We start from the raw sequence: 8,570 nt of genomic DNA on the forward strand, positions 1-8,570 counted from the left end.
GTCTTATGGATGCTGTTCTTGGATTCAAGAGGGGATGGTGAGTGAGTACCCTAACAGAGGCAGGCTGGCAAAGAGGTAATTGTCCTGTTGTGATTTGTAGAAAAGACAGAAATTAGTGAACACCACTTATAGCTTCTGCCACCCATTGCCTGTTTTTGAATTTCCTCAGGAGGTTCCCAGATAACTGATTCTCCGTGGTGATGCTGAAGTCTACCATGGAGATGCTAGTGTTGTGGTATCAGCACACATGCACCATGGTATTGACCCAGTGTGGGGCCCAGTTCTCCAGCCAGATGCATAAGGTGCTGAGATCATCCTGACTCTTGACTGGTGGTGGTTCATTCATCCAGGGACTTATTATCATGGAGGCTAGTAACTCTAGGGTGAGGTCACTGTTTTTGTCTGCCAGATCAATGCCCTTAGCCCATTTTTCCATCTCTGACCCAGAACCTGCATCCAGGATGATGTACTGGTACTGGTCCTAGAGAGTAAGGCAGTTGGGCATCCTCTACTTGTCCTCACTGTCCCCTACAAACCAAAAGCAAACTCATTGCCATCAAGTCAATTCCGACTCATAGCAAACCCCTTTGGGTTTCCGAGGTGGTAAATACTTACAGAAGGAGATTGCCCAGTCTTATTTTGGTGGAGTGGGTTGTGGGTTTGAACTGCCAAACTGGTTAGCAGTCAAATACCTTAGGCACTATGCCACCAGAGCTCCTTCATTTTCTTCTGTAATTGTGTGTAAAAGGGGAACTACTTGTGGACTTTGAATTGATTGGAGGCCATCAGTCTGTTTGTGCACAGCATGACATCATTGAACAGAGAAAACATGTACTGCTGTAGTCCCTTCCTGGAAAGCTGACTGAGGTTTCCCTGGTGAATGAACTCACTTCCAAGAATTGCAAGAATTGTTGGTGCTAGTTAAATCTTTCTTGAGTTCATGCAGCTTCTGGAAATTCTCCATTTTGACCACTGTACCATGAAGCTGTGTTACAATTTTAGTAATCTCTGCCAAAGCAACTTGGCAGTTCCTGATGTCAGTGGTTCAGGGGTGGTACTTGCACAGCTGCTTCAGGCTCTGCATAAGCCAGTGTGGTGGCCATAGGAGGAAAGTGTTGTTGAGCAGTAAATAACATACCTTCTATAGCTTAAAATCTCTACAGAAGTTCTCCAGCCACCAGGCACCCCTGGTCCCATTCTACATAAGTCTCTCCAATGCCTCATTGTGCTTCCATAGGTGAATGGCCAGTTGCTTATACCCTAAATGTTCTTAAGCATGATATCACTGATTCTTTGGTAATCTCCTCGGACGTGGGCATTTGAGTAGACTTCCCAGAGGTGGGTTGTTGCTTAGTTTCCTTGAGAAAACAAGTATGAAATTTGTGCAAAATTTCAAAATTTGGTAATATGAGATTTCTCAATGAAATAGGCATGGAGTTCTCTTTGCTGAATGTGATCGAGAATGATGAAGTGATGACTTCAAGGTCCTTCATATTGTTCTTTCGGTGGTGGATACTTCTTTAGAAATGAAGTATGCTTTGTCAGTTAGGAATCTCTTTATACGAACCTCTTCTTCATTGTCTGTCCTTGGACACACCAGAACACTCAGCAGTGGGTTGACCAAGGAAGATGCTTCTTGGTATTGGGGCTCAGGTTGTGTGACAAGGTCACATTGGCAGCTGCAGCTCTATCCTGCAAGTGGATGGACAGTTCAGAAAGTTGAGGGCTATCAGCCAGGGAGCCTGTGCTTGACTGCTGAGGTGGAGGTTTACTCTGCTTGTCACTATCCTTAACATTCTCTCTCTCTTCCTCCAGTGTCGTCATGATGACTCCATCTGCCATCTGGTTGCCAAGTGAGCATTTCTTTAGGGAAGGGCTTTGTTGTGGTCCAGGCTCTTTAGCTAAAACCTTAAGTTCCTTTCCTTGCTGGCAGCTCTGGCAATTCATTACTTTCTTTGCATGTAAGGCTGGCATTCTGTAGCAATTGTTTTGGCACTTCTGACTTTGGTTCTGTAGGCTGTGAAGCAATGCTCTTGATGGAATGAATCTTGCTGTGTTTCCTTTCTAAGTGCACTTTCTTATGTCCTCCTTCTTTAACATAATTGAGAATCTGCTTCTGAGTCTGACCGCTGAATGGTAAAGCTGACCATTGACTAAAGAGAGCAGACATTGGCTTTGGTTTGGGCTCTTCAAAAATTCTTAAAAAGGCATGATGTTCAATAAAGATTTTCCAGAAGGACTTGAAACATCCCAATGGACCATTAGGAAATCTAATATATCCTGGTATGAGTTATTTACATTTGGGCAAAGGTTGATGAGAAAGTGCTTCCTCTTGAAGCTCAGCTTCCACATCTCCACCCAGTTGAATTCATTGATCTTAGTGAAACCCTGAAACACTAGAATTCCTGTCTTGGCATTGGCCAGGTTCATCTTAGTAACTTCTCTGTCATTGGCCAGGTGCAACTGGCCTCCATACATCTCCAGCCCACAAGCAATATCTTGGAGTTGGAAATCTGATTCTGCTGGTGTTTTGTCCAATATGATTGTGGTGAAATTCCACAATTTTGTCTTCTAGTGCAATTTGCTGAAGTAAGTACTATTTTTTTTTTTTTTCCTAAGCATTCTCTGCCTAATCCTTCACTAAAATCCCCAAACTGAGATTGTGCAATGTGTGAGATCAAGAAAGCAGGACTGGTATCATTACATATCAGCCTGTCTTGATTCAAGTCTTGCTTCACCTGCAGAGCAGTTACCTTGTGTGTTCTTTTTGGCACTGTGCATGGTCAGGTGGAAAGAATTTCCACACACAAACTTAGCAACAACATGCATTATTAGCCTTCTAATCTGTGTCACAATATCTTTTAAGAGATCCAGTCAAACAGATCTCCTTGTGGTCAGGAAAATCCCAGCCAAAATAGTCATCTTCCACAAGATTGAGGTGATTACAAACTGCGTCCATGAGCACTTACCCAGAACACTTTGTGGAACTTTAAATGCCTCCTGGGTGTCATCTACCATCTGGATTTTTGATAGACATGAGTTTTCCTGAAGATTTTGGGGGTGGCTTCTGTCCATATTCCAAAGTACTGATCCTTGAATTCTCTGGGGCTCCCAGTTACAATTTGAAGTCAGCCTGCTATTTCTCCCATGAATGTTGTTGCAATTAGGTGCCTTTGAGTTGGCTCTGACTCATAGCGACCCTATGTTCACATGCCCAGTCATGTGTCATTCTCAAAATCCTTGCTATATTTGATCTCATTGTTGCAACCACTGTGTCAATCCATCTTTTTGAGGGTCTTCCCCTTTTTCACTGACCCTCTACTTTATCAAGCATGATACCTTTCTCTAGGGAATGTTCCCTTCTGACCACATGACCAAAGTAGGTGAGATGAAGTCTGGCCATTATGGCTTCCAAGGAGCATTCCAGCTCCACTTCCAGGATAGATTCGTTTGTTCTTTTGACAGTTCATGGTATTTTCACTTTTCTTTGCCAACACCATAATTCAAAGGCATCAACTCCTCTTTGGTCTTCCTTATTCATTGTCTAGCTTTCACATGCATATGAGGCTACTGAAAATACCAAGACTTGTGTCAGGTATACCTTGGTGTTCAAAGTGACATCTTTGCTTCTGAACACTTTAGAGAGGTCTTTTGCTGCAGATTTGCCCAGTGCTATATGACATCAAATTTCTTCACTGCTACTTCCATGGATGTTGATTATGGATCCAAGTAAAATGAAATCAGTGAAAACTTCAATCTTTTCTCCATTCATTGTGGTGTTGCTGATTCATGCAGCTGTGAGGATTTTTGTTTTCTTTATGTTGAAGTGTAATCCACACTGAAGAGTTGTTGTGGTTACTTTGTGCTGCTCTAACAGGAATATATCACAAGTGGGATGGCTGTAACAAACAGGAGTTTATTCTCTTACAATTTTGGAGGCTAGAAGTCCAAGTTCAAAGTGCCAGGCTCTAGGGGCTGGGTGAAAGCCCCTTGGGTTTCAGCTTTACCTCCTGCTCCTGGCCCACTGAAGCTGGAGGATTTTCTTCATTCAGGCAGCTGCTGGCTGCAGAGGCAGACAAACCTAAGGTCAACAAGTAAAAAGGCACAGTCCCAATATTATCAAACAACATGGCAGACCACTAATTCAAGTCCAGAAAATGTCCCAAGATCCTCTGAGCATGGCAGGCTGCTGAACAATGTCTTGGCTACATGCAGGGTTCAAGCATGCTGAAAGGTTAGACTATTCTCAAAGCTTCTTCTTACATACTGGAAGCAGACCACGCCTCTAATGCAGCTACTCAGCTGCTCATGGCAGATTCCACCAAGAAGCTGATTATCAGTCTCGTCATGGGGAGTAACTAGCACCAGCTGCCCAGCCACTCCAAATCAGGCCCAGCCAAGTTGACACATAACCTTAACTACCACAAGAGTGTTGTCTTCAATCTTCACCAGTAATTGCTTCAAAGTCCTCTTCACTTTCAGCAAGCAAGATTGTGTCATCTGCATAACCCAGGTTGTTAATGAGTCTTGCTCCAATCCTGATGCTATGTTTTTCTTCATATAATCCAACTTCTTAGATTATTTTCTCAGTGTAGAGATTAGTTAAGTATGGTGAAAGGGTATAATTCTGATGAACACCCTTCCTGATTTTAAGCCATATAGTATTCTCTTGTTCTCTTTGAACTGCAGCCTCTTGGTCTATTTACAGGTTCCTCATGAGCACAATTAATGTTGTAGAATTCCCATTCTTTGCAATATTATCCATAAATTATTATAAACCACACAGTCAAATGGCTTTGTATAGTCAATAAAACACAGATAAACAACTTTCTGGTATTCATTCCTTTCAGACAAGATCCATTTGACATCAGCTATGATATCCCTTATTCCATATCCTCTTCTGAATTTGACTTGAATTCCTGTACATTCACTGGTAATATACTGCTGCAAACCTTTTTGAATTATCTTCAGCAAAATTTTACTTGTATGTGATGTTAATAATACTGTTTGATAATTTCCACATACTGTGTGGGATCACTTTGCTTTAGAATGGGCACAAATATAGATCTCTTCTAGTCATTTGGCTAGGTAGCTGTCTTCTAAATTTCCTGGCATAAACAAGTAAGCACCTGTAGCATTGCATCTGTTTGTTGAAACATATCCATGGGTATTTTGTCAATTCTTGGAGCTTTGTTTTTTGCCAATTCTTCAGTGCACCTTCTTAGACTTCTTCCTTCAGTGCCATTGGTTCTTGATCATATTCTATTTCCTGAAATGGTAGAATATCAACCAGGTTTTTTTGGTACAGTGATTCTGTGTATTTCTTCCATCTTCTTTTTACTTATTTTTAATTAATTATCTAGTTATGTATATATATATGTGTATATATATGTGTGTGTGTATATATATATATATATATGTATGTATATATTTATATACTCTTATATTTATATAAGATTTTATATTATATATTTATATTATATATTTATATTCCTCTTCTGAATCCTGCTTGCATTTCTGGAAGTTCTCTGTCAATATATTGCTGCAACCATTTTTGAGTTATCTTCAGTGAGATTTTACTTGTGTGTGATATTAATGATATTGTTCGATAATTTCCACATTCTGTGGGATCACTTTTCCTTGGAATGGGTACAAATATGGATCTCTTCCAGTCAGTTGGCCAGGTAGCTGTCTTCTAAATCTCTTGGCAAAGCCAAGTGAGTACCTCCGCACAGCATCTATTTGATGACATATCTCAATGGGTATTCCATTAATTCCTGGAGCTTTGTTTTTTGCCAATTCCTTTAGTGCACCTTCAATTTCTTACTTCAGTACCATTGGCTCTTGATCATAAGCCACCTCCTAACATGGATGATCATCTACCAATTCTTTTTGAAGTAGTGACTCTGTGTATTCTATTCATCTTCTTTTGATGCTTCCTGCATCATTCAACATATTGCTTATGGAATCTTTCAATATTGCAATTCAAGGTTTGAATTTTTCCTCAGTTCTTTCCTCTTGAGTAATGCTGAGTGTGTTCTTCCTTTTTGGTTTTCTAACTCCAGCGCTTTGCACATTTCATTATAATAATTGACTTTGTCTTTTTGAGGTGCTCTTTGAAATCCTCTTTTCAGCTCTTTTATCCTGTCAATTCTTCCATTTGCTTTAGCTACTCTGTTTTTAAGAGCAAGTTTCAGTCTCTTCTGACATCCATTTTGGTCTTTTCTTCCTTTCCTGTCTTTTTAGTGACCTTTTACTTTCTTTATGGATGATGTTCTTGTTGTCATCCCACAATTCCTTTGGTTTTCAGTCATTGGTGTTCAGTGCATCAAATTTATTCTTTAGATAGTCTCTAAATTCAGGAGAGAATCCTGAATTACAGAGGTCGGGAGCTCTGGTAGCATAGTGGCTATGGCACTTGACTGCTAACCAGAAGGCTTGTGGTTCAAATCCACCAGCCACTCCTCGGAAGGAAGATGGGGCAATCTACTTCCGTAGTGATACTGCCTCGGAAACCCAAGGAGGGGTCGCTATGAGTCGGGGCCGACTCAACGGCAAACAACAACAACAACAACATAGTCAAGGTCATGTTTTGGCTCTCATGGACTTGTTTTAATTGTCTTCAACTTCAAGTGGAACTTGCATACGAGTAGTTGATAGTCTGTCCCACTGTCAACTCCTGGCCTTGTTTTGACTGATGATATTGAGCTTTACCATCACCTCTTGCCACAGATGTAGTCAATCTTATTCCTGTGTACTCCATCTAGCGATGTCCACATGTATAGCCACTGTTTGTGCTGTTATAAAAAGGTATTTCCAATGAATAAGTCATTATCTTGCAAAATTCTATCATGATCACCAGTGTCATATCTACCACCAAGGCCATATTTTCCAACTACCAGTGATTCTTCTTTGTTTCCAACTTTTGCATTCCAGTCACCAGTGATAATTAACACATTTTTATTCCAAGTTTGGTCCATTTCAGACTGCAGAAGTTGGTAAAAATCTTAAATTTCCTCATCTTTGGCTTTGGTGGTTAGTGTGTAAATTTGAATAATTGTACTATTAACTCGTCTTCCTCATAGGCATATGAATATTACCTTATCACTGACAGCATTGTACTTCAAGCTACAGCTTGATACATTTTTTTTGTCATGATGAATGCCATACCATTCCTCTACATTTTGTTATTCCCAGTGTAGTAGATTATATGGTTGTCTGATTCAAAATGCCCCAATTGGTCCATATCAGCTCACTAATGCCTAGGTGCTAAAGAGACAAAGAGGTGACATCTTCTGATTTCCTCTAACTACACAAGAGGAGGACAGAATCACCATCTACAGCCCAAGGCCTGGTCCCATAAGGCCAGACATGCTGCCTCTCTCCAGCCCTTTCACCAACCTTGACATCAACTGTTCCTTCTGCAGCACCCATCAATTCTCTGCTGGGTTCAATAATTTTCTATAGTGGCCACATACAACTCACAGATTGCGGAGTTTATTAGGGAAGGAAGAGGCTACAATTCTAGTTCAAGAACATGCTCAGTCTCTCATAGCCGGCCATCTCACTAAGCTGCCGGCTGTCTCAGTAGCATTTCTCCCTCAGCAGTGCATGCCTCTCATGTCTTTCAGTAGTATGTGTCTCTCACATCTCTCTCTCAGCAGCATTTGTCTCTCATTTTTTTTTCTCTCTCTCAGTAAGTGTGTTTCTCTCATCAGTGCATCTCTCAGCTGGCAGTGAGAGATTGCTTCTGTCTCTAGGAGGGCTCCATTTTAGTCTGGGAGAATGACTAAACTAACCAATTCCAACATCAGAATTCTATACACCTGAGAGAGAGTGAACTTCTTAGAAGATTATGTTGTGCTGGTTCAACAGAAATACACCAGGTGGGTAACTTTAACAATCAGATACTCAGATGCTCATGTCAAAGTGGGAGTTACAAAGATTATGGCTAGAAAAGCCATACCAGGTAATTTACTATGCTACACAAGGATATGGATCTGTATGCATTCTGCTTCATTTTCAACAACTTCCAATTTACCTACATTCATGTTTTGTTCATTCTATGTTCTGATTATTAATGGATGTTTTCAGCTGTTTATTCTCATCTTGAGGCATGCTGCATCAGCAAATGGGGGTCCTGAAAGCTTTATTTTACCTACATTATTAAGATTTCCCCTACTCTGAGGTGGCAGCTCTTCTCCAGTCATATTTTGATTGCCTCTGGCCTGAGGGATTTATCTTCTGGTACTATATTGCACAATAGTTCAGGGCAATTCATAAAGTTTTCCAGTAATATATTGGACAGTGTTTCACTGGTACTCATAAGGTTTTCACTGGCTAATTCTTTGAGAAGTGGAAGGTCGTCTTCCTTCTTCCAAGTCTGTCTTAGTCTGAAACCTCCACTGAAACCTATCCACCATGGATAACCCTGCTGGCATTTGAAACACTGGTGTCATAGTCTCCAGTCTCACAGCAACACTCAGGCCACCACAGTATGACAAACTGACAGAGAAGTTTGTCTCCCTTAGTTGTTCTAAACTGCTCAGCTCATTTCCTGGTCTCCCCCG

The 8,570-nt window shown here is 40.9% G+C and overlaps 1 pseudogene; it reads right to left on the reverse strand.

Annotated features, from left to right (window-relative positions):
- Positions 1-753: 753 nt before the first annotated feature.
- Positions 754-3,112, reverse strand: LOC103208324 (annotated as a pseudogene).
- Positions 3,113-8,570: the final 5,458 nt, after the last annotated feature.

This window comes from Orycteropus afer, unplaced genomic scaffold, assembly GCF_000298275.1.
Source record: "Orycteropus afer afer isolate SDZICR_OR568_19922 unplaced genomic scaffold, OryAfe1.0 scaffold00424, whole genome shotgun sequence".
Lineage (NCBI taxonomy): Eukaryota > Metazoa > Chordata > Mammalia > Tubulidentata > Orycteropodidae > Orycteropus > Orycteropus afer.